General features: G+C 52.1%; 42 non-coding genes across 42 annotated transcripts; 21 read left to right on the forward strand and 21 right to left on the reverse strand.

Annotated features, from left to right (window-relative positions):
* Nucleotides 1-358: 358 nt before the first annotated feature.
* Nucleotides 359-430, reverse strand: trnad-guc (transfer RNA aspartic acid (anticodon GUC)). The gene has a single exon. It is a non-coding gene; the product is annotated as a tRNA-Asp (tRNA).
* Nucleotides 431-763: 333 nt separating this feature from the next.
* On the forward strand, nt 764-836 carry trnaf-gaa (transfer RNA phenylalanine (anticodon GAA)). Its single transcript has one exon. It is a non-coding gene; the product is annotated as a tRNA-Phe (tRNA).
* A 381-nt stretch (nt 837-1217) lies between these two features.
* On the reverse strand, nt 1218-1289 carry trnad-guc (transfer RNA aspartic acid (anticodon GUC)). The gene has a single exon. It is a non-coding gene; the product is annotated as a tRNA-Asp (tRNA).
* Nucleotides 1290-1622: 333 nt separating this feature from the next.
* Nucleotides 1623-1695, forward strand: trnaf-gaa (transfer RNA phenylalanine (anticodon GAA)). Its single transcript has one exon. It is a non-coding gene; the product is annotated as a tRNA-Phe (tRNA).
* Nucleotides 1696-2076: 381 nt separating this feature from the next.
* On the reverse strand, nt 2077-2148 carry trnad-guc (transfer RNA aspartic acid (anticodon GUC)). Its single transcript has one exon. It is a non-coding gene; the product is annotated as a tRNA-Asp (tRNA).
* A 333-nt stretch (nt 2149-2481) lies between these two features.
* Nucleotides 2482-2554, forward strand: trnaf-gaa (transfer RNA phenylalanine (anticodon GAA)). Its single transcript has one exon. It is a non-coding gene; the product is annotated as a tRNA-Phe (tRNA).
* Nucleotides 2555-2935: 381 nt separating this feature from the next.
* trnad-guc (transfer RNA aspartic acid (anticodon GUC)) lies at nt 2936-3007 on the reverse strand. Its single transcript has one exon. It is a non-coding gene; the product is annotated as a tRNA-Asp (tRNA).
* A 333-nt stretch (nt 3008-3340) lies between these two features.
* On the forward strand, nt 3341-3413 carry trnaf-gaa (transfer RNA phenylalanine (anticodon GAA)). Its single transcript has one exon. It is a non-coding gene; the product is annotated as a tRNA-Phe (tRNA).
* Nucleotides 3414-3794: 381 nt separating this feature from the next.
* trnad-guc (transfer RNA aspartic acid (anticodon GUC)) lies at nt 3795-3866 on the reverse strand. Its single transcript has one exon. It is a non-coding gene; the product is annotated as a tRNA-Asp (tRNA).
* A 332-nt stretch (nt 3867-4198) lies between these two features.
* On the forward strand, nt 4199-4271 carry trnaf-gaa (transfer RNA phenylalanine (anticodon GAA)). Its single transcript has one exon. It is a non-coding gene; the product is annotated as a tRNA-Phe (tRNA).
* Nucleotides 4272-4652: 381 nt separating this feature from the next.
* Nucleotides 4653-4724, reverse strand: trnad-guc (transfer RNA aspartic acid (anticodon GUC)). The gene has a single exon. It is a non-coding gene; the product is annotated as a tRNA-Asp (tRNA).
* A 333-nt stretch (nt 4725-5057) lies between these two features.
* On the forward strand, nt 5058-5130 carry trnaf-gaa (transfer RNA phenylalanine (anticodon GAA)). The gene has a single exon. It is a non-coding gene; the product is annotated as a tRNA-Phe (tRNA).
* Nucleotides 5131-5511: 381 nt separating this feature from the next.
* On the reverse strand, nt 5512-5583 carry trnad-guc (transfer RNA aspartic acid (anticodon GUC)). The gene has a single exon. It is a non-coding gene; the product is annotated as a tRNA-Asp (tRNA).
* A 333-nt stretch (nt 5584-5916) lies between these two features.
* On the forward strand, nt 5917-5989 carry trnaf-gaa (transfer RNA phenylalanine (anticodon GAA)). The gene has a single exon. It is a non-coding gene; the product is annotated as a tRNA-Phe (tRNA).
* A 978-nt stretch (nt 5990-6967) lies between these two features.
* trnad-guc (transfer RNA aspartic acid (anticodon GUC)) lies at nt 6968-7039 on the reverse strand. The gene has a single exon. It is a non-coding gene; the product is annotated as a tRNA-Asp (tRNA).
* A 333-nt stretch (nt 7040-7372) lies between these two features.
* trnaf-gaa (transfer RNA phenylalanine (anticodon GAA)) lies at nt 7373-7445 on the forward strand. Its single transcript has one exon. It is a non-coding gene; the product is annotated as a tRNA-Phe (tRNA).
* A 381-nt stretch (nt 7446-7826) lies between these two features.
* Nucleotides 7827-7898, reverse strand: trnad-guc (transfer RNA aspartic acid (anticodon GUC)). Its single transcript has one exon. It is a non-coding gene; the product is annotated as a tRNA-Asp (tRNA).
* Nucleotides 7899-8231: 333 nt separating this feature from the next.
* On the forward strand, nt 8232-8304 carry trnaf-gaa (transfer RNA phenylalanine (anticodon GAA)). The gene has a single exon. It is a non-coding gene; the product is annotated as a tRNA-Phe (tRNA).
* Nucleotides 8305-8685: 381 nt separating this feature from the next.
* Nucleotides 8686-8757, reverse strand: trnad-guc (transfer RNA aspartic acid (anticodon GUC)). The gene has a single exon. It is a non-coding gene; the product is annotated as a tRNA-Asp (tRNA).
* A 333-nt stretch (nt 8758-9090) lies between these two features.
* Nucleotides 9091-9163, forward strand: trnaf-gaa (transfer RNA phenylalanine (anticodon GAA)). Its single transcript has one exon. It is a non-coding gene; the product is annotated as a tRNA-Phe (tRNA).
* Nucleotides 9164-9544: 381 nt separating this feature from the next.
* trnad-guc (transfer RNA aspartic acid (anticodon GUC)) lies at nt 9545-9616 on the reverse strand. Its single transcript has one exon. It is a non-coding gene; the product is annotated as a tRNA-Asp (tRNA).
* A 333-nt stretch (nt 9617-9949) lies between these two features.
* trnaf-gaa (transfer RNA phenylalanine (anticodon GAA)) lies at nt 9950-10022 on the forward strand. The gene has a single exon. It is a non-coding gene; the product is annotated as a tRNA-Phe (tRNA).
* Nucleotides 10023-10403: 381 nt separating this feature from the next.
* On the reverse strand, nt 10404-10475 carry trnad-guc (transfer RNA aspartic acid (anticodon GUC)). The gene has a single exon. It is a non-coding gene; the product is annotated as a tRNA-Asp (tRNA).
* Nucleotides 10476-10808: 333 nt separating this feature from the next.
* trnaf-gaa (transfer RNA phenylalanine (anticodon GAA)) lies at nt 10809-10881 on the forward strand. The gene has a single exon. It is a non-coding gene; the product is annotated as a tRNA-Phe (tRNA).
* Nucleotides 10882-11262: 381 nt separating this feature from the next.
* trnad-guc (transfer RNA aspartic acid (anticodon GUC)) lies at nt 11263-11334 on the reverse strand. The gene has a single exon. It is a non-coding gene; the product is annotated as a tRNA-Asp (tRNA).
* A 333-nt stretch (nt 11335-11667) lies between these two features.
* trnaf-gaa (transfer RNA phenylalanine (anticodon GAA)) lies at nt 11668-11740 on the forward strand. Its single transcript has one exon. It is a non-coding gene; the product is annotated as a tRNA-Phe (tRNA).
* A 381-nt stretch (nt 11741-12121) lies between these two features.
* Nucleotides 12122-12193, reverse strand: trnad-guc (transfer RNA aspartic acid (anticodon GUC)). The gene has a single exon. It is a non-coding gene; the product is annotated as a tRNA-Asp (tRNA).
* A 333-nt stretch (nt 12194-12526) lies between these two features.
* trnaf-gaa (transfer RNA phenylalanine (anticodon GAA)) lies at nt 12527-12599 on the forward strand. Its single transcript has one exon. It is a non-coding gene; the product is annotated as a tRNA-Phe (tRNA).
* A 381-nt stretch (nt 12600-12980) lies between these two features.
* trnad-guc (transfer RNA aspartic acid (anticodon GUC)) lies at nt 12981-13052 on the reverse strand. Its single transcript has one exon. It is a non-coding gene; the product is annotated as a tRNA-Asp (tRNA).
* Nucleotides 13053-13385: 333 nt separating this feature from the next.
* trnaf-gaa (transfer RNA phenylalanine (anticodon GAA)) lies at nt 13386-13458 on the forward strand. Its single transcript has one exon. It is a non-coding gene; the product is annotated as a tRNA-Phe (tRNA).
* A 381-nt stretch (nt 13459-13839) lies between these two features.
* On the reverse strand, nt 13840-13911 carry trnad-guc (transfer RNA aspartic acid (anticodon GUC)). Its single transcript has one exon. It is a non-coding gene; the product is annotated as a tRNA-Asp (tRNA).
* Nucleotides 13912-14243: 332 nt separating this feature from the next.
* trnaf-gaa (transfer RNA phenylalanine (anticodon GAA)) lies at nt 14244-14316 on the forward strand. Its single transcript has one exon. It is a non-coding gene; the product is annotated as a tRNA-Phe (tRNA).
* A 381-nt stretch (nt 14317-14697) lies between these two features.
* On the reverse strand, nt 14698-14769 carry trnad-guc (transfer RNA aspartic acid (anticodon GUC)). The gene has a single exon. It is a non-coding gene; the product is annotated as a tRNA-Asp (tRNA).
* Nucleotides 14770-15101: 332 nt separating this feature from the next.
* trnaf-gaa (transfer RNA phenylalanine (anticodon GAA)) lies at nt 15102-15174 on the forward strand. The gene has a single exon. It is a non-coding gene; the product is annotated as a tRNA-Phe (tRNA).
* A 381-nt stretch (nt 15175-15555) lies between these two features.
* Nucleotides 15556-15627, reverse strand: trnad-guc (transfer RNA aspartic acid (anticodon GUC)). The gene has a single exon. It is a non-coding gene; the product is annotated as a tRNA-Asp (tRNA).
* Nucleotides 15628-15960: 333 nt separating this feature from the next.
* On the forward strand, nt 15961-16033 carry trnaf-gaa (transfer RNA phenylalanine (anticodon GAA)). Its single transcript has one exon. It is a non-coding gene; the product is annotated as a tRNA-Phe (tRNA).
* Nucleotides 16034-16414: 381 nt separating this feature from the next.
* Nucleotides 16415-16486, reverse strand: trnad-guc (transfer RNA aspartic acid (anticodon GUC)). The gene has a single exon. It is a non-coding gene; the product is annotated as a tRNA-Asp (tRNA).
* A 332-nt stretch (nt 16487-16818) lies between these two features.
* Nucleotides 16819-16891, forward strand: trnaf-gaa (transfer RNA phenylalanine (anticodon GAA)). Its single transcript has one exon. It is a non-coding gene; the product is annotated as a tRNA-Phe (tRNA).
* A 381-nt stretch (nt 16892-17272) lies between these two features.
* Nucleotides 17273-17344, reverse strand: trnad-guc (transfer RNA aspartic acid (anticodon GUC)). Its single transcript has one exon. It is a non-coding gene; the product is annotated as a tRNA-Asp (tRNA).
* Nucleotides 17345-17677: 333 nt separating this feature from the next.
* Nucleotides 17678-17750, forward strand: trnaf-gaa (transfer RNA phenylalanine (anticodon GAA)). Its single transcript has one exon. It is a non-coding gene; the product is annotated as a tRNA-Phe (tRNA).
* A 381-nt stretch (nt 17751-18131) lies between these two features.
* Nucleotides 18132-18203, reverse strand: trnad-guc (transfer RNA aspartic acid (anticodon GUC)). Its single transcript has one exon. It is a non-coding gene; the product is annotated as a tRNA-Asp (tRNA).
* A 332-nt stretch (nt 18204-18535) lies between these two features.
* Nucleotides 18536-18608, forward strand: trnaf-gaa (transfer RNA phenylalanine (anticodon GAA)). Its single transcript has one exon. It is a non-coding gene; the product is annotated as a tRNA-Phe (tRNA).
* The last annotated feature ends 76 nt before the right edge of the window (nt 18609-18684 follow it).

Here is an 18684-nt window from a genome sequence, read left to right on the forward strand (position 1 = left end):
TGAATTGTCCTGACCTCCCTACCTGAGCCTGCTGACCGCTCAACAGTCTGGTGGGTGATAAAACCCCGCTCGCATGACGCAATCAACTTCTGAGGATTTCGGCCATTTTTTTGATAAAGCACTGTGGCAAACAAGTTCCCCAGATTTCACCCTCTACAAAACCCGCCGTGCGGGAACATTGCTGCCAATGGTCATTTGTTCTTCATTTGCGTAGATTACTGACTGTGCAGGAGAAAAGTGAAAAGCCAACATCAAGAGCGCGCTGTTACCCTTTCGCCTCCCCGTGAGAGATGCGGGACAAGACTCCTTTTACCTGAAGTTTGCTTTGTTTTGTCTGTGGGAAGAACAAGAGGGCAAACTCCCCGTCGGGGAATCGAACCCCGGTCTCCCGCGTGACAGGCGGGGATACTGGCCACTATACTAACGAGGAGACGGTGCCGGCTGCCAGAGCGCCCCACAGCGCGCCGGATACATCGATGTCGCTCAGCGATCGTGCTGGGAGGAATTCCAATGGGCCAGAGTTACTACAAGCGAGCAGCAATGTGATACTTGAATTTAAAGACAACTCCAGTCACCTCTTGTTGAGGGATGGCTGTATTGGAGGAGAGAAAACTGCCAGAGATAAATTGCTGTGCTTTCTGACAGAGTATCTTTCCTATCATCCATATCTTCGGCAGCACGTGGGCAACTCGGCCATTTTACGCATTGAACCTGCAGCATTGTTGTACCAGCGTCACTCTTCACCGACCGCCCCGCCGAGGGTGCCGAAATAGCTCAGTTGGGAGAGCGTTAGACTGAAGATCTAAAGGTCCCTGGTTCGATCCCGGGTTTCGGCACACTGTCCGCGCCCCCTTTTTTGTGAATTGTCCTGACCTCCCTACCTGAGCCTGCTGACCGCTCAACAGTCTGGTGGGTGATAAAACCCCGCTCGCATGACGCAATCAACTTCTGAGGATTTCTGCCATTTTTTTGATAAAGCACTGTGGCAAACAAGTTCCCCAGATTTCACCCTCTACAAAACCCGCCGTGCGGGAACATTGCTGCCAATGGTCATTTGTTCTTCATTTGCGTAGATTACTGACTGTGCAGGAGAAAAGTGAAAAGCCAACATCAAGAGCGCGCTGTTACCCTTTCGCCTCCCCGTGAGAGATGCGGGACAAGACTCCTTTTACCTGAAGTTTGCTTTGTTTTGTCTGTGGGAAGAACAAGAGGGCAAACTCCCCGTCGGGGAATCGAACCCCGGTCTCCCGCGTGACAGGCGGGGATACTGGCCACTATACTAACGAGGAGACGGTGCCGGCTGCCAGAGCGCCCCACAGCGCGCCGGATACATCGATGTCGCTCAGCGATCGTGCTGGGAGGAATTCCAATGGGCCAGAGTTACTACAAGCGAGCAGCAATGTGATACTTGAATTTAAAGACAACTCCAGTCACCTCTTGTTGAGGGATGGCTGTATTGGAGGAGAGAAAACTGCCAGAGATAAATTGCTGTGCTTTCTGACAGAGTATCTTTCCTATCATCCATATCTTCGGCAGCACGTGGGCTACTCGGCCATTTTACGCATTGAACCTGCAGCATTGTTGTACCAGCGTCACTCTTCACCGACCGCTCCACCCAGGGTGCCGAAATAGCTCAGTTGGGAGAGCGTTAGACTGAAGATCTAAAGGTCCCTGGTTCGATCCCGGGTTTCGGCACACTGTCCGCGCCCCCTTTTTTGTGAATTGTCCTGACCTCCCTACCTGAGCCTGCTGACCGCTCAACAGTCTGGTGGGTGATAAAACCCCTCTCGCATGACGCAATCAACTTCTGAGGATTTCTGCCATTTTTTTGATAAAGCACTGTGGCAAACAAGTTCCCCAGATTTCACCCTCTACAAAACCCGCCGTGCGGGAACATTGCTGCCAATGGTCATTTGTTCTTCATTTGCGTAGATTACTGACTGTGCAGGAGAAAAGTGAAAAGCCAACATCAAGAGCGCGCTGTTACCCTTTCGCCTCCCCGTGAGAGATGCGGGACAAGACTCCTTTTACCTGAAGTTTGCTTTGTTTTGTCTGTGGGAAGAACAAGAGGGCAAACTCCCCGTCGGGGAATCGAACCCCGGTCTCCCGCGTGACAGGCGGGGATACTGGCCACTATACTAACGAGGAGACGGTGCCGGCTGCCAGAGCGCCCCACAGCGCGCCGGATACATCGATGTCGCTCAGCGATCGTGCTGGGAGGAATTCCAATGGGCCAGAGTTACTACAAGCGAGCAGCAATGTGATACTTGAATTTAAAGACAACTCCAGTCACCTCTTGTTGAGGGATGGCTGTATTGGAGGAGAGAAAACTGCCAGAGATAAATTGCTGTGCTTTCTGACAGAGTATCTTTCCTATCATCCATATCTTCGGCAGCACGTGGGCTACTCGGCCATTTTACGCATTGAACCTGCAGCATTGTTGTACCAGCGTCACTCTTCACCGACCGCTCCACCCAGGGTGCCGAAATAGCTCAGTTGGGAGAGCGTTAGACTGAAGATCTAAAGGTCCCTGGTTCGATCCCGGGTTTCGGCACACTGTCCGCGCCCCCTTTTTTGTGAATTGTCCTGACCTCCCTACCTGAGCCTGCTGACCGCTCAACAGTCTGGTGGGTGATAAAACCCCTCTCGCATGACGCAATCAACTTCTGAGGATTTCTGCCATTTTTTTGATAAAGCACTGTGGCAAACAAGTTCCCCAGATTTCACCCTCTACAAAACCCGCCGTGCGGGAACATTGCTGCCAATGGTCATTTGTTCTTCATTTGCGTAGATTACTGACTGTGCAGGAGAAAAGTGAAAAGCCAACATCAAGAGCGCGCTGTTACCCTTTCGCCTCCCCGTGAGAGATGCGGGACAAGACTCCTTTTACCTGAAGTTTGCTTTGTTTTGTCTGTGGGAAGAACAAGAGGGCAAACTCCCCGTCGGGGAATCGAACCCCGGTCTCCCGCGTGACAGGCGGGGATACTGGCCACTATACTAACGAGGAGACGGTGCCGGCTGCCAGAGCGCCCCACAGCGCGCCGGATACATCGATGTCGCTCAGCGATCGTGCTGGGAGGAATTCCAATGGGCCAGAGTTACTACAAGCGAGCAGCAATGTGATACTTGAATTTAAAGACAACTCCAGTCACCTCTTGTTGAGGGATGGCTGTATTGGAGGAGAGAAAACTGCCAGAGATAAATTGCTGTGCTTTCTGACAGAGTATCTTTCCTATCATCCATATCTTCGGCAGCACGTGGGCTACTCGGCCATTTTACGCATTGAACCTGCAGCATTGTTGTACCAGCGTCACTCTTCACCGACCGCTCCACCCAGGGTGCCGAAATAGCTCAGTTGGGAGAGCGTTAGACTGAAGATCTAAAGGTCCCTGGTTCGATCCCGGGTTTCGGCACACTGTCCGCGCCCCCTTTTTTGTGAATTGTCCTGACCTCCCTACCTGAGCCTGCTGACCGCTCAACAGTCTGGTGGGTGATAAAACCCCTCTCGCATGACGCAATCAACTTCTGAGGATTTCTGCCATTTTTTTGATAAAGCACTGTGGCAAACAAGTTCCCCAGATTTCACCCTCTACAAAACCCGCCGTGCGGGAACATTGCTGCCAATGGTCATTTGTTCTTCATTTGCGTAGATTACTGACTGTGCAGGAGAAAAGTGAAAAGCCAACATCAAGAGCGCGCTGTTACCCTTTCGCCTCCCCGTGAGAGATGCGGGACAAGACTCCTTTTACCTGAAGTTTGCTTTGTTTTGTCTGTGGGAAGAACAAGAGGGCAAACTCCCCGTCGGGGAATCGAACCCCGGTCTCCCGCGTGACAGGCGGGGATACTGGCCACTATACTAACGAGGAGACGGTGCCGGCTGCCAGAGCGCCCCACAGCGCGCCGGATACATCGATGTCGCTCAGCGATCGTGCTGGGAGGAATTCCAATGGGCCAGAGTTACTACAAGCGAGCAGCAATGTGATACTTGAATTTAAAGACAACTCCAGTCACCTCTTGTTGAGGGATGGCGTATTGGAGGAGAGAAAACTGCCAGAGATAAATTGCTGTGCTTTCTGACAGAGTATCTTTCCTATCATCCATATCTTCGGCAGCACGTGGGCAACTCGGCCATTTTACGCATTGAACCTGCAGCATTGTTGTACCAGCGTCACTCTTCACCGACCGCCCCGCCGAGGGTGCCGAAATAGCTCAGTTGGGAGAGCGTTAGACTGAAGATCTAAAGGTCCCTGGTTCGATCCCGGGTTTCGGCACACTGTCCGCGCCCCCTTTTTTGTGAATTGTCCTGACCTCCCTACCTGAGCCTGCTGACCGCTCAACAGTCTGGTGGGTGATAAAACCCCGCTCGCATGACGCAATCAACTTCTGAGGATTTCTGCCATTTTTTTGATAAAGCACTGTGGCAAACAAGTTCCCCAGATTTCACCCTCTACAAAACCCGCCGTGCGGGAACATTGCTGCCAATGGTCATTTGTTCTTCATTTGCGTAGATTACTGACTGTGCAGGAGAAAAGTGAAAAGCCAACATCAAGAGCGCGCTGTTACCCTTTCGCCTCCCCGTGAGAGATGCGGGACAAGACTCCTTTTACCTGAAGTTTGCTTTGTTTTGTCTGTGGGAAGAACAAGAGGGCAAACTCCCCGTCGGGGAATCGAACCCCGGTCTCCCGCGTGACAGGCGGGGATACTGGCCACTATACTAACGAGGAGACGGTGCCGGCTGCCAGAGCGCCCCACAGCGCGCCGGATACATCGATGTCGCTCAGCGATCGTGCTGGGAGGAATTCCAATGGGCCAGAGTTACTACAAGCGAGCAGCAATGTGATACTTGAATTTAAAGACAACTCCAGTCACCTCTTGTTGAGGGATGGCTGTATTGGAGGAGAGAAAACTGCCAGAGATAAATTGCTGTGCTTTCTGACAGAGTATCTTTCCTATCATCCATATCTTCGGCAGCACGTGGGCAACTCGGCCATTTTACGCATTGAACCTGCAGCATTGTTGTACCAGCGTCACTCTTCACCGACCGCCCCGCCGAGGGTGCCGAAATAGCTCAGTTGGGAGAGCGTTAGACTGAAGATCTAAAGGTCCCTGGTTCGATCCCGGGTTTCGGCACACTGTCCGCGCCCCCTTTTTTGTGAATTGTCCTGACCTCCCTACCTGAGCCTGCTGACCGCTCAACAGTCTGGTGGGTGATAAAACCCCGCTCGCATGACGCAATCAACTTCTGAGGATTTCTGCCATTTTTTTGATAAAGCACTGTGGCAAACAAGTTCCCCAGATTTCACCCTCTACAAAACCCGCCGTGCGGGAACATTGCTGCCAATGGTCATTTGTTCTTCATTTGCGTAGATTACTGACTGTGCAGGAGAAAAGTGAAAAGCCAACATCAAGAGCGCGCTGTTACCCTTTCGCCTCCCCGTGAGAGATGCGGGACAAGACTCCTTTTACCTGAAGTTTGCTTTGTTTTGTCTGTGGGAAGAACAAGAGGGCAAACTCCCCGTCGGGGAATCGAACCCCGGTCTCCCGCGTGACAGGCGGGGATACTGGCCACTATACTAACGAGGAGACGGTGCCGGCTGCCAGAGCGCCCCACAGCGCGCCGGATACATCGATGTCGCTCAGCGATCGTGCTGGGAGGAATTCCAATGGGCCAGAGTTACTACAAGCGAGCAGCAATGTGATACTTGAATTTAAAGACAACTCCAGTCACCTCTTGTTGAGGGATGGCTGTATTGGAGGAGAGAAAACTGCCAGAGATAAATTGCTGTGCTTTCTGACAGAGTATCTTTCCTATCATCCATATCTTCGGCAGCACGTGGGCTACTCGGCCATTTTACGCATTGAACCTGCAGCATTGTTGTACCAGCGTCACTCTTCACCGACCTCTCCACCCAGGGTGCCGAAATAGCTCAGTTGGGAGAGCGTTAGACTGAAGATCTAAAGGTCCCTGGTTCGATCCCGGGTTTCGGCACACTGTCAGCGCCCCCTTTTTTGTGAATTGTCCTGACCTCCCTACCTGAGCCTGCTGACCGCTCAACAGTCTGGTGGGTGATAAAACCCCGCTCGCATGACGCAATCAACTTCTGAGGATTTCTGCCATTTTTTTGATAAAGCACTGTGGCAAACAAGTTCCCCAGATTTCACCCTCTACAAAAACCGCCGTGCGGGAACATTGCTGCCAATGGTCATTTGTTCTTCATTTGCGTAGATTACTGACTGTGCAGGAGAAAAGTGAAAAGCCAACATCAAGAGCGCGCTACAAGCGAGCAGCAATGTGATACTTGAATTTCAAGACAACTCCAGACACCTCTTGTTGAGGGATGGCTGTATTGGAGGAGAGAAAACTGCCAGAGATAAATTGCTGTGCTTTCTGACAGAGTATCTTTCCTATCATCCATATCTTCGGCAGCACGTGGGCTACTCGGCCATTTTACGCATTGAACCTGCAGCATTGTTGTACCAGCGTCACTCTTCACCGACCGCTCCACCGAGGGTGCCGAAATAGCTCAGTTGGGCGAGAGTTAGACTGAAGATCTAAAGGTCCCTGGTTCGATCCCGGGTTTCGGCACACTGTCCGCGCCCCCTTTTTTGTGAATTGTCCTGACCTCCCTACCTGAGCCTGCTGACCGCTCAACAGTCTGGTGGGTGATAAAACCCCGCTCGCATGACGCAATCAACTTCTGAGGATTTCGGCCATTTTTTTGATAAAGCACTGTGGCAAACAAGTTCCCCAGATTTCACCCTCTACAAAACCCGCCGTGCGGGAACATTGCTGCCAATGGTCATTTGTTCTTCATTTGCGTAGATTACTGACTGTGCAGGAGAAAAGTGAAAAGCCAACATCAAGAGCGCGCTGTTACCCTTTCGCCTCCCCGTGAGAGATGCGGGACAAGACTCCTTTTACCTGAAGTTTGCTTTGTTTTGTCTGTGGGAAGAACAAGAGGGCAAACTCCCCGTCGGGGAATCGAACCCCGGTCTCCCGCGTGACAGGCGGGGATACTGGCCACTATACTAACGAGGAGACGGTGCCGGCTGCCAGAGCGCCCCACAGCGCGCCGGATACATCGATGTCGCTCAGCGATCGTGCTGGGAGGAATTCCAATGGGCCAGAGTTACTACAAGCGAGCAGCAATGTGATACTTGAATTTAAAGACAACTCCAGTCACCTCTTGTTGAGGGATGGCTGTATTGGAGGAGAGAAAACTGCCAGAGATAAATTGCTGTGCTTTCTGACAGAGTATCTTTCCTATCATCCATATCTTCGGCAGCACGTGGGCTACTCGGCCATTTTACGCATTGAACCTGCAGCATTGTTGTACCAGCGTCACTCTTCACCGACCTCTCCACCCAGGGTGCCGAAATAGCTCAGTTGGGAGAGCGTTAGACTGAAGATCTAAAGGTCCCTGGTTCGATCCCGGGTTTCGGCACACTGTCCGCGCCCCCTTTTTTGTGAATTGTCCTGACCTCCCTACCTGAGCCTGCTGACCGCTCAACAGTCTGGTGGGTGATAAAACCCCGCTCGCATGACGCAATCAACTTCTGAGGATTTCGGCCATTTTTTTGATAAAGCACTGTGGCAAACAAGTTCCCCAGATTTCACCCTCTACAAAACCCGCCGTGCGGGAACATTGCTGCCAATGGTCATTTGTTCTTCATTTGCGTAGATTACTGACTGTGCAGGAGAAAAGTGAAAAGCCAACATCAAGAGCGCGCTGTTACCCTTTCGCCTCCCCGTGAGAGATGCGGGACAAGACTCCTTTTACCTGAAGTTTGCTTTGTTTTGTCTGTGGGAAGAACAAGAGGGCAAACTCCCCGTCGGGGAATCGAACCCCGGTCTCCCGCGTGACAGGCGGGGATACTGGCCACTATACTAACGAGGAGACGGTGCCGGCTGCCAGAGCGCCCCACAGCGCGCCGGATACATCGATGTCGCTCAGCGATCGTGCTGGGAGGAATTCCAATGGGCCAGAGTTACTACAAGCGAGCAGCAATGTGATACTTGAATTTAAAGACAACTCCAGTCACCTCTTGTTGAGGGATGGCTGTATTGGAGGAGAGAAAACTGCCAGAGATAAATTGCTGTGCTTTCTGACAGAGTATCTTTCCTATCATCCATATCTTCGGCAGCACGTGGGCTACTCGGCCATTTTACGCATTGAACCTGCAGCATTGTTGTACCAGCGTCACTCTTCACCGACCTCTCCACCCAGGGTGCCGAAATAGCTCAGTTGGGAGAGCGTTAGACTGAAGATCTAAAGGTCCCTGGTTCGATCCCGGGTTTCGGCACACTGTCCGCGCCCCCTTTTTTGTGAATTGTCCTGACCTCCCTACCTGAGCCTGCTGACCGCTCAACAGTCTGGTGGGTGATAAAACCCCGCTCGCATGACGCAATCAACTTCTGAGGATTTCGGCCATTTTTTTGATAAAGCACTGTGGCAAACAAGTTCCCCAGATTTCACCCTCTACAAAACCCGCCGTGCGGGAACATTGCTGCCAATGGTCATTTGTTCTTCATTTGCGTAGATTACTGACTGTGCAGGAGAAAAGTGAAAAGCCAACATCAAGAGCGCGCTGTTACCCTTTCGCCTCCCCGTGAGAGATGCGGGACAAGACTCCTTTTACCTGAAGTTTGCTTTGTTTTGTCTGTGGGAAGAACAAGAGGGCAAACTCCCCGTCGGGGAATCGAACCCCGGTCTCCCGCGTGACAGGCGGGGATACTGGCCACTATACTAACGAGGAGACGGTGCCGGCTGCCAGAGCGCCCCACAGCGCGCCGGATACATCGATGTCGCTCAGCGATCGTGCTGGGAGGAATTCCAATGGGCCAGAGTTACTACAAGCGAGCAGCAATGTGATACTTGAATTTAAAGACAACTCCAGTCACCTCTTGTTGAGGGATGGCTGTATTGGAGGAGAGAAAACTGCCAGAGATAAATTGCTGTGCTTTCTGACAGAGTATCTTTCCTATCATCCATATCTTCGGCAGCACGTGGGCTACTCGGCCATTTTACGCATTGAACCTGCAGCATTGTTGTACCAGCGTCACTCTTCACCGACCTCTCCACCCAGGGTGCCGAAATAGCTCAGTTGGGAGAGCGTTAGACTGAAGATCTAAAGGTCCCTGGTTCGATCCCGGGTTTCGGCACACTGTCCGCGCCCCCTTTTTTGTGAATTGTCCTGACCTCCCTACCTGAGCCTGCTGACCGCTCAACAGTCTGGTGGGTGATAAAACCCCGCTCGCATGACGCAATCAACTTCTGAGGATTTCGGCCATTTTTTTGATAAAGCACTGTGGCAAACAAGTTCCCCAGATTTCACCCTCTACAAAACCCGCCGTGCGGGAACATTGCTGCCAATGGTCATTTGTTCTTCATTTGCGTAGATTACTGACTGTGCAGGAGAAAAGTGAAAAGCCAACATCAAGAGCGCGCTGTTACCCTTTCGCCTCCCCGTGAGAGATGCGGGACAAGACTCCTTTTACCTGAAGTTTGCTTTGTTTTGTCTGTGGGAAGAACAAGAGGGCAAACTCCCCGTCGGGGAATCGAACCCCGGTCTCCCGCGTGACAGGCGGGGATACTGGCCACTATACTAACGAGGAGACGGTGCCGGCTGCCAGAGCGCCCCACAGCGCGCCGGATACATCGATGTCGCTCAGCGATCGTGCTGGGAGGAATTCCAATGGGCCAGAGTTACTACAAGCGAGCAGCAATGTGATACTTGAATTTAAAGACAACTCCAGTCACCTCTTGTTGAGGGATGGCTGTATTGGAGGAGAGAAAACTGCCAGAGATAAATTGCTGTGCTTTCTGACAGAGTATCTTTCCTATCATCCATATCTTCGGCAGCACGTGGGCTACTCGGCCATTTTACGCATTGAACCTGCAGCATTGTTGTACCAGCGTCACTCTTCACCGACCTCTCCACCCAGGGTGCCGAAATAGCTCAGTTGGGAGAGCGTTAGACTGAAGATCTAAAGGTCCCTGGTTCGATCCCGGGTTTCGGCACACTGTCCGCGCCCCCTTTTTTGTGAATTGTCCTGACCTCCCTACCTGAGCCTGCTGACCGCTCAACAGTCTGGTGGGTGATAAAACCCCGCTCGCATGACGCAATCAACTTCTGAGGATTTCGGCCATTTTTTTGATAAAGCACTGTGGCAAACAAGTTCCCCAGATTTCACCCTCTACAAAACCCGCCGTGCGGGAACATTGCTGCCAATGGTCATTTGTTCTTCATTTGCGTAGATTACTGACTGTGCAGGAGAAAAGTGAAAAGCCAACATCAAGAGCGCGCTGTTACCCTTTCGCCTCCCCGTGAGAGATGCGGGACAAGACTCCTTTTACCTGAAGTTTGCTTTGTTTTGTCTGTGGGAAGAACAAGAGGGCAAACTCCCCGTCGGGGAATCGAACCCCGGTCTCCCGCGTGACAGGCGGGGATACTGGCCACTATACTAACGAGGAGACGGTGCCGGCTGCCAGAGCGCCCCACAGCGCGCCGGATACATCGATGTCGCTCAGCGATCGTGCTGGGAGGAATTCCAATGGGCCAGAGTTACTACAAGCGAGCAGCAATGTGATACTTGAATTTAAAGACAACTCCAGTCACCTCTTGTTGAGGGATGGCTGTATTGGAGGAGAGAAAACTGCCAGAGATAAATTGCTGTGCTTTCTGACAGAGTATCTTTCCTATCATCCATATCTTCGGCAGCACGTGGGCAACTCGGCCATTTTACGCATTGAACCTGCAGCATTGTTGTACCAGCGTCACTCTTCACCGACCGCCCCGCCGAGGGTGCCGAAATAGCTCAGTTGGGAGAGCGTTAGACTGAAGATCTAAAGGTCCCTGGTTCGATCCCGGGTTTCGGCACACTGTCCGCGCCCCCTTTTTTGTGAATTGTCCTGACCTCCCTACCTGAGCCTGCTGACCGCTCAACAGTCTGGTGGGTGATAAAACCCCGCTCGCATGACGCAATCAACTTCTGAGGATTTCTGCCATTTTTTTGATAAAGCACTGTGGCAAACAAGTTCCCCAGATTTCACCCTCTACAAAACCCGCCGTGCGGGAACATTGCTGCCAATGGTCATTTGTTCTTCATTTGCGTAGATTACTGACTGTGCAGGAGAAAAGTGAAAAGCCAACATCAAGAGCGCGCTGTTACCCTTTCGCCTCCCCGTGAGAGATGCGGGACAAGACTCCTTTTACCTGAAGTTTGCTTTGTTTTGTCTGTGGGAAGAACAAGAGGGCAAACTCCCCGTCGGGGAATCGAACCCCGGTCTCCCGCGTGACAGGCGGGGATACTGGCCACTATACTAACGAGGAGACGGTGCCGGCTGCCAGAGCGCCCCACAGCGCGCCGGATACATCGATGTCGCTCAGCGATCGTGCTGGGAGGAATTCCAATGGGCCAGAGTTACTACAAGCGAGCAGCAATGTGATACTTGAATTTAAAGACAACTCCAGTCACCTCTTGTTGAGGGATGGCTGTATTGGAGGAGAGAAAACTGCCAGAGATAAATTGCTGTGCTTTCTGACAGAGTATCTTTCCTATCATCCATATCTTCGGCAGCACGTGGGCTACTCGGCCATTTTACGCATTGAACCTGCAGCATTGTTGTACCAGCGTCACTCTTCACCGACCGCTCCACCCAGGGTGCCGAAATAGCTCAGTTGGGAGAGCGTTAGACTGAAGATCTAAAGGTCCCTGGTTCGATCCCGGGTTTCGGCACACTGTCCGCGCCCCCTTTTTTGTGAATTGTCCTGACCTCCCTACCTGAGCCTGCTGACCGCTCAACAGTCTGGTGGGTGATAAAACCCCTCTCGCATGACGCAATCAACTTCTGAGGATTTCTGCCATTTTTTTGATAAAGCACTGTGGCAAACAAGTTCCCCAGATTTCACCCTCTACAAAACCCGCCGTGCGGGAACATTGCTGCCAATGGTCATTTGTTCTTCATTTGCGTAGATTACTGACTGTGCAGGAGAAAAGTGAAAAGCCAACATCAAGAGCGCGCTGTTACCCTTTCGCCTCCCCGTGAGAGATGCGGGACAAGACTCCTTTTACCTGAAGTTTGCTTTGTTTTGTCTGTGGGAAGAACAAGAGGGCAAACTCCCCGTCGGGGAATCGAACCCCGGTCTCCCGCGTGACAGGCGGGGATACTGGCCACTATACTAACGAGGAGACGGTGCCGGCTGCCAGAGCGCCCCACAGCGCGCCGGATACATCGATGTCGCTCAGCGATCGTGCTGGGAGGAATTCCAATGGGCCAGAGTTACTACAAGCGAGCAGCAATGTGATACTTGAATTTAAAGACAACTCCAGTCACCTCTTGTTGAGGGATGGCTGTATTGGAGGAGAGAAAACTGCCAGAGATAAATTGCTGTGCTTTCTGACAGAGTATCTTTCCTATCATCCATATCTTCGGCAGCACGTGGGCTACTCGGCCATTTTACGCATTGAACCTGCAGCATTGTTGTACCAGCGTCACTCTTCACCGACCGCTCCACCCAGGGTGCCGAAATAGCTCAGTTGGGAGAGCGTTAGACTGAAGATCTAAAGGTCCCTGGTTCGATCCCGGGTTTCGGCACACTGTCCGCGCCCCCTTTTTTGTGAATTGTCCTGACCTCCCTACCTGAGCCTGCTGACCGCTCAACAGTCTGGTGGGTGATAAAACCCCTCTCGCATGACGCAATCAACTTCTGAGGATTTCTGCCATTTTTTTGATAAAGCACTGTGGCAAACAAGTTCCCCAGATTTCACCCTCTACAAAACCCGCCGTGCGGGAACATTGCTGCCAATGGTCATTTGTTCTTCATTTGCGTAGATTACTGACTGTGCAGGAGAAAAGTGAAAAGCCAACATCAAGAGCGCGCTGTTACCCTTTCGCCTCCCCGTGAGAGATGCGGGACAAGACTCCTTTTACCTGAAGTTTGCTTTGTTTTGTCTGTGGGAAGAACAAGAGGGCAAACTCCCCGTCGGGGAATCGAACCCCGGTCTCCCGCGTGACAGGCGGGGATACTGGCCACTATACTAACGAGGAGACGGTGCCGGCTGCCAGAGCGCCCCACAGCGCGCCGGATACATCGATGTCGCTCAGCGATCGTGCTGGGAGGAATTCCAATGGGCCAGAGTTACTACAAGCGAGCAGCAATGTGATACTTGAATTTAAAGACAACTCCAGTCACCTCTTGTTGAGGGATGGCTGTATTGGAGGAGAGAAAACTGCCAGAGATAAATTGCTGTGCTTTCTGACAGAGTATCTTTCCTATCATCCATATCTTCGGCAGCACGTGGGCTACTCGGCCATTTTACGCATTGAACCTGCAGCATTGTTGTACCAGCGTCACTCTTCACCGACCGCTCCACCCAGGGTGCCGAAATAGCTCAGTTGGGAGAGCGTTAGACTGAAGATCTAAAGGTCCCTGGTTCGATCCCGGGTTTCGGCACACTGTCCGCGCCCCCTTTTTTGTGAATTGTCCTGACCTCCCTACCTGAGCCTGCTGACCGCTCAACAGTCTGGTGGGTGATAAAACCCCTCTCGCATGACGCAATCAACTTCTGAGGATTTCTGCCATTTTTTTGATAAAGCACTGTGGCAAACAAGTTCCCCAGATTTCACCCTCTACAAAACCCGCCGTGCGGGAACATTGCTGCCAATGGTCATTTGTTCTTCATTTGCGTAGATTACTGACTGTGCAGGAGAAAAGTGAAAAGCCAACATCAAGAGCGCGCTGTTACCCTTTCGCCTCCCCGTGAGAGATGCGGGACAAGACTCCTTTTACCTGAAGTTTGCTTTGTTTTGTCTGTGGGAAGAACAAGAGGGCAAACTCCCCGTCGGGGAATCGAACCCCGGTCTCCCGCGTGACAGGCGGGGATACTGGCCACTATACTAACGAGGAGACGGTGCCGGCTGCCAGAGCGCCCCACAGCGCGCCGGATACATCGATGTCGCTCAGCGATCGTGCTGGGAGGAATTCCAATGGGCCAGAGTTACTACAAGCGAGCAGCAATGTGATACTTGAATTTAAAGACAACTCCAGTCACCTCTTGTTGAGGGATGGCGTATTGGAGGAGAGAAAACTGCCAGAGATAAATTGCTGTGCTTTCTGACAGAGTATCTTTCCTATCATCCATATCTTCGGCAGCACGTGGGCAACTCGGCCATTTTACGCATTGAACCTGCAGCATTGTTGTACCAGCGTCACTCTTCACCGACCGCCCCGCCGAGGGTGCCGAAATAGCTCAGTTGGGAGAGCGTTAGACTGAAGATCTAAAGGTCCCTGGTTCGATCCCGGGTTTCGGCACACTGTCCGCGCCCCCTTTTTTGTGAATTGTCCTGACCTCCCTACCTGAGCCTGCTGACCGCTCAACAGTCTGGTGGGTGATAAAACCCCGCTCGCATGACGCAATCAACTTCTGAGGATTTCTGCCATTTTTTTGATAAAGCACTGTGGCAAACAAGTTCCCCAGATTTCACCCTCTACAAAACCCGCCGTGCGGGAACATTGCTGCCAATGGTCATTTGTTCTTCATTTGCGTAGATTACTGACTGTGCAGGAGAAAAGTGAAAAGCCAACATCAAGAGCGCGCTGTTACCCTTTCGCCTCCCCGTGAGAGATGCGGGACAAGACTCCTTTTACCTGAAGTTTGCTTTGTTTTGTCTGTGGGAAGAACAAGAGGGCAAACTCCCCGTCGGGGAATCGAACCCCGGTCTCCCGCGTGACAGGCGGGGATACTGGCCACTATACTAACGAGGAGACGGTGCCGGCTGCCAGAGCGCCCCACAGCGCGCCGGATACATCGATGTCGCTCAGCGATCGTGCTGGGAGGAATTCCAATGGGCCAGAGTTACTACAAGCGAGCAGCAATGTGATACTTGAATTTAAAGACAACTCCAGTCACCTCTTGTTGAGGGATGGCGTATTGGAGGAGAGAAAACTGCCAGAGATAAATTGCTGTGCTTTCTGACAGAGTATCTTTCCTATCATCCATATCTTCGGCAGCACGTGGGCAACTCGGCCATTTTACGCATTGAACCTGCAGCATTGTTGTACCAGCGTCACTCTTCACCGACCGCCCCGCCGAGGGTGCCGAAATAGCTCAGTTGGGAGAGCGTTAGACTGAAGATCTAAAGGTCCCTGGTTCGATCCCGGGTTTCGGCACACTGTCCGCGCCCCCTTTTTTGTGAATTGTCCTGACCTCCCTACCTGAGCCTGCTGACCGCTCAACAGTCTGGTGGGTGATAAAACCCCGCTCGCATGACGCAATCAACTTCTGAGGATTTCTGCCATTTTTTTGATAAAGCACTGTGGCAAACAAGTTCCCCAGATTTCACCCTCTACAAAAACCGCCGTGCGGGAACATTGCTGCCAATGGTCATTTGTTCTTCATTTGCGTAGATTACTGACTGTGCAGGAGAAAAGTGAAAAGCCAACATCAAGAGCGCGCTGTTACCCTTTCGCCTCCCCGTGAGAGATGCGGGACAAGACTCCTTTTACCTGAAGTTTGCTTTGTTTTGTCTGTGGGAAGAACAAGAGGGCAAACTCCCCGTCGGGGAATCGAACCCCGGTCTCCCGCGTGACAGGCGGGGATACTGGCCACTATACTAACGAGGAGACGGTGCCGGCTGCCAGAGCGCCCCACAGCGCGCCGGATACATCGATGTCGCTCAGCGATCGTGCTGGGAGGAATTCCAATGGGCCAGAGTTACTACAAGCGAGCAGCAATGTGATACTTGAATTTAAAGACAACTCCAGTCACCTCTTGTTGAGGGATGGCTGTATTGGAGGAGAGAAAACTGCCAGAGATAAATTGCTGTGCTTTCTGACAGAGTATCTTTCCTATCATCCATATCTTCGGCAGCACGTGGGCTACTCGGCCATTTTACGCATTGAACCTGCAGCATTGTTGTACCAGCGTCACTCTTCACCGACCGCTCCACCCAGGGTGCCGAAATAGCTCAGTTGGGAGAGCGTTAGACTGAAGATCTAAAGGTCCCTGGTTCGATCCCGGGTTTCGGCACACTGTCCGCGCCCCCTTTTTTGTGAATTGTCCTGACCTCCCTACCTGAGCCTGCTGACCGCTCAACAGTCTGGTGGGTGATAAAACCCCTCTCGCATGACGCAATCAACTTCTGAGGATTTCTGCCATTTTTTTGATAAAGCACTGTGGCAAACAAGTTCCCCAGATTTCACCCTCTACAAAACCCGCCGTGCGGGAACATTGCTGCCAATGGTCATTTGTTCTTCATTTGCGTAGATTACTGACTGTGCAGGAGAAAAGTGAAAAGCCAACATCAAGAGCGCGCTGTTACCCTTTCGCCTCCCCGTGAGAGATGCGGGACAAGACTCCTTTTACCTGAAGTTTGCTTTGTTTTGTCTGTGGGAAGAACAAGAGGGCAAACTCCCCGTCGGGGAATCGAACCCCGGTCTCCCGCGTGACAGGCGGGGATACTGGCCACTATACTAACGAGGAGACGGTGCCGGCTGCCAGAGCGCCCCACAGCGCGCCGGATACATCGATGTCGCTCAGCGATCGTGCTGGGAGGAATTCCAATGGGCCAGAGTTACTACAAGCGAGCAGCAATGTGATACTTGAATTTAAAGACAACTCCAGTCACCTCTTGTTGAGGGATGGCGTATTGGAGGAGAGAAAACTGCCAGAGATAAATTGCTGTGCTTTCTGACAGAGTATCTTTCCTATCATCCATATCTTCGGCAGCACGTGGGCAACTCGGCCATTTTACGCATTGAACCTGCAGCATTGTTGTACCAGCGTCACTCTTCACCGACCGCCCCGCCGAGGGTGCCGAAATAGCTCAGTTGGGAGAGCGTTAGACTGAAGATCTAAAGGTCCCTGGTTCGATCCCGGGTTTCGGCACACTGTCCGCGCCCCCTTTTTTGTGAATTGTCCTGACCTCCCTACCTGAGCCTGCTGACCGCTCAACAGTCTGGTGGGTGATAAAACCCCGCTCGCATGACGCAATCAACTTCTGAGGATTTCTGCCATTTTTTTGATAAAGCACTGTGGCAAACAAGTTCCCCAGATTTCACCCTCTACAAAACCCGCCGTGCGGGAACATTGCTGCCAATGGTCATTTGTTCTTCATTTGCGTAGATTACTGACTGTGCAGGAGAAAAGTGAAAAGCCAACATCAAGAGCGCGCTGTTACCCTTTCGCCTCCCCGTGAGAGATGCGGGACAAGACTCCTTTTACCTGAAGTTTGCTTTGTTTTGTCTGTGGGAAGAACAAGAGGGCAAACTCCCCGTCGGGGAATCGAACCCCGGTCTCCCGCGTGACAGGCGGGGATACTGGCCACTATACTAACGAGGAGACGGTGCCGGCTGCCAGAGCGCCCCACAGCGCGCCGGATACATCGATGTCGCTCAGCGATCGTGCTGGGAGGAATTCCAATGGGCCAGAGTTACTACAAGCGAGCAGCAATGTGATACTTGAATTTAAAGACAACTCCAGTCACCTCTTGTTGAGGGATGGCTGTATTGGAGGAGAGAAAACTGCCAGAGATAAATTGCTGTGCTTTCTGACAGAGTATCTTTCCTATCATCCATATCTTCGGCAGCACGTGGGCTACTCGGCCATTTTACGCATTGAACCTGCAGCATTGTTGTACCAGCGTCACTCTTCACCGACCGCTCCACCCAGGGTGCCGAAATAGCTCAGTTGGGAGAGCGTTAGACTGAAGATCTAAAGGTCCCTGGTTCGATCCCGGGTTTCGGCACACTGTCCGCGCCCCCTTTTTTGTGAATTGTCCTGACCTCCCTACCTGAGCCTGCTGACCGCTCAACAGTCTGGTGGGTGATAAAACCCCTCTCGCATGACGCAATCAACTTCTGAGGATTTCTGCCATTTTTTTGATAAAGCACTGTGGCAAACAAGTTCCCCAGATTTCACCCTCTACAAAACCCGCCGTGCGGGAACATTGCTGCCAATGGTCATTTGTTCTTCATTTGCGTAGATTACTGACTGTGCAGGAGAAAAGTGAAAAGCCAACATCAAGAGCGCGCTGTTACCCTTTCGCCTCCCCGTGAGAGATGCGGGACAAGACTCCTTTTACCTGAAGTTTGCTTTGTTTTGTCTGTGGGAAGAACAAGAGGGCAAACTCCCCGTCGGGGAATCGAACCCCGGTCTCCCGCGTGACAGGCGGGGATACTGGCCACTATACTAACGAGGAGACGGTGCCGGCTGCCAGAGCGCCCCACAGCGCGCCGGATACATCGATGTCGCTCAGCGATCGTGCTGGGAGGAATTCCAATGGGCCAGAGTTACTACAAGCGAGCAGCAATGTGATACTTGAATTTAAAGACAACTCCAGTCACCTCTTGTTGAGGGATGGCGTATTGGAGGAGAGAAAACTGCCAGAGATAAATTGCTGTGCTTTCTGACAGAGTATCTTTCCTATCATCCATATCTTCGGCAGCACGTGGGCAACTCGGCCATTTTACGCATTGAACCTGCAGCATTGTTGTACCAGCGTCACTCTTCACCGACCGCCCCGCCGAGGGTGCCGAAATAGCTCAGTTGGGAGAGCGTTAGACTGAAGATCTAAAGGTCCCTGGTTCGATCCCGGGTTTCGGCACACTGTCCGCGCCCCCTTTTTTGTGAATTGTCCTGACCTCCCTACCTGAGCCTGCTGACCGCTCAACAGTCTGGTG

The sequence above is a fragment of the Conger conger genome, chromosome 15, assembly GCF_963514075.1.
Source record: "Conger conger chromosome 15, fConCon1.1, whole genome shotgun sequence".
Classification (NCBI taxonomy): Eukaryota; Metazoa; Chordata; class Actinopteri; order Anguilliformes; family Congridae; genus Conger; species Conger conger.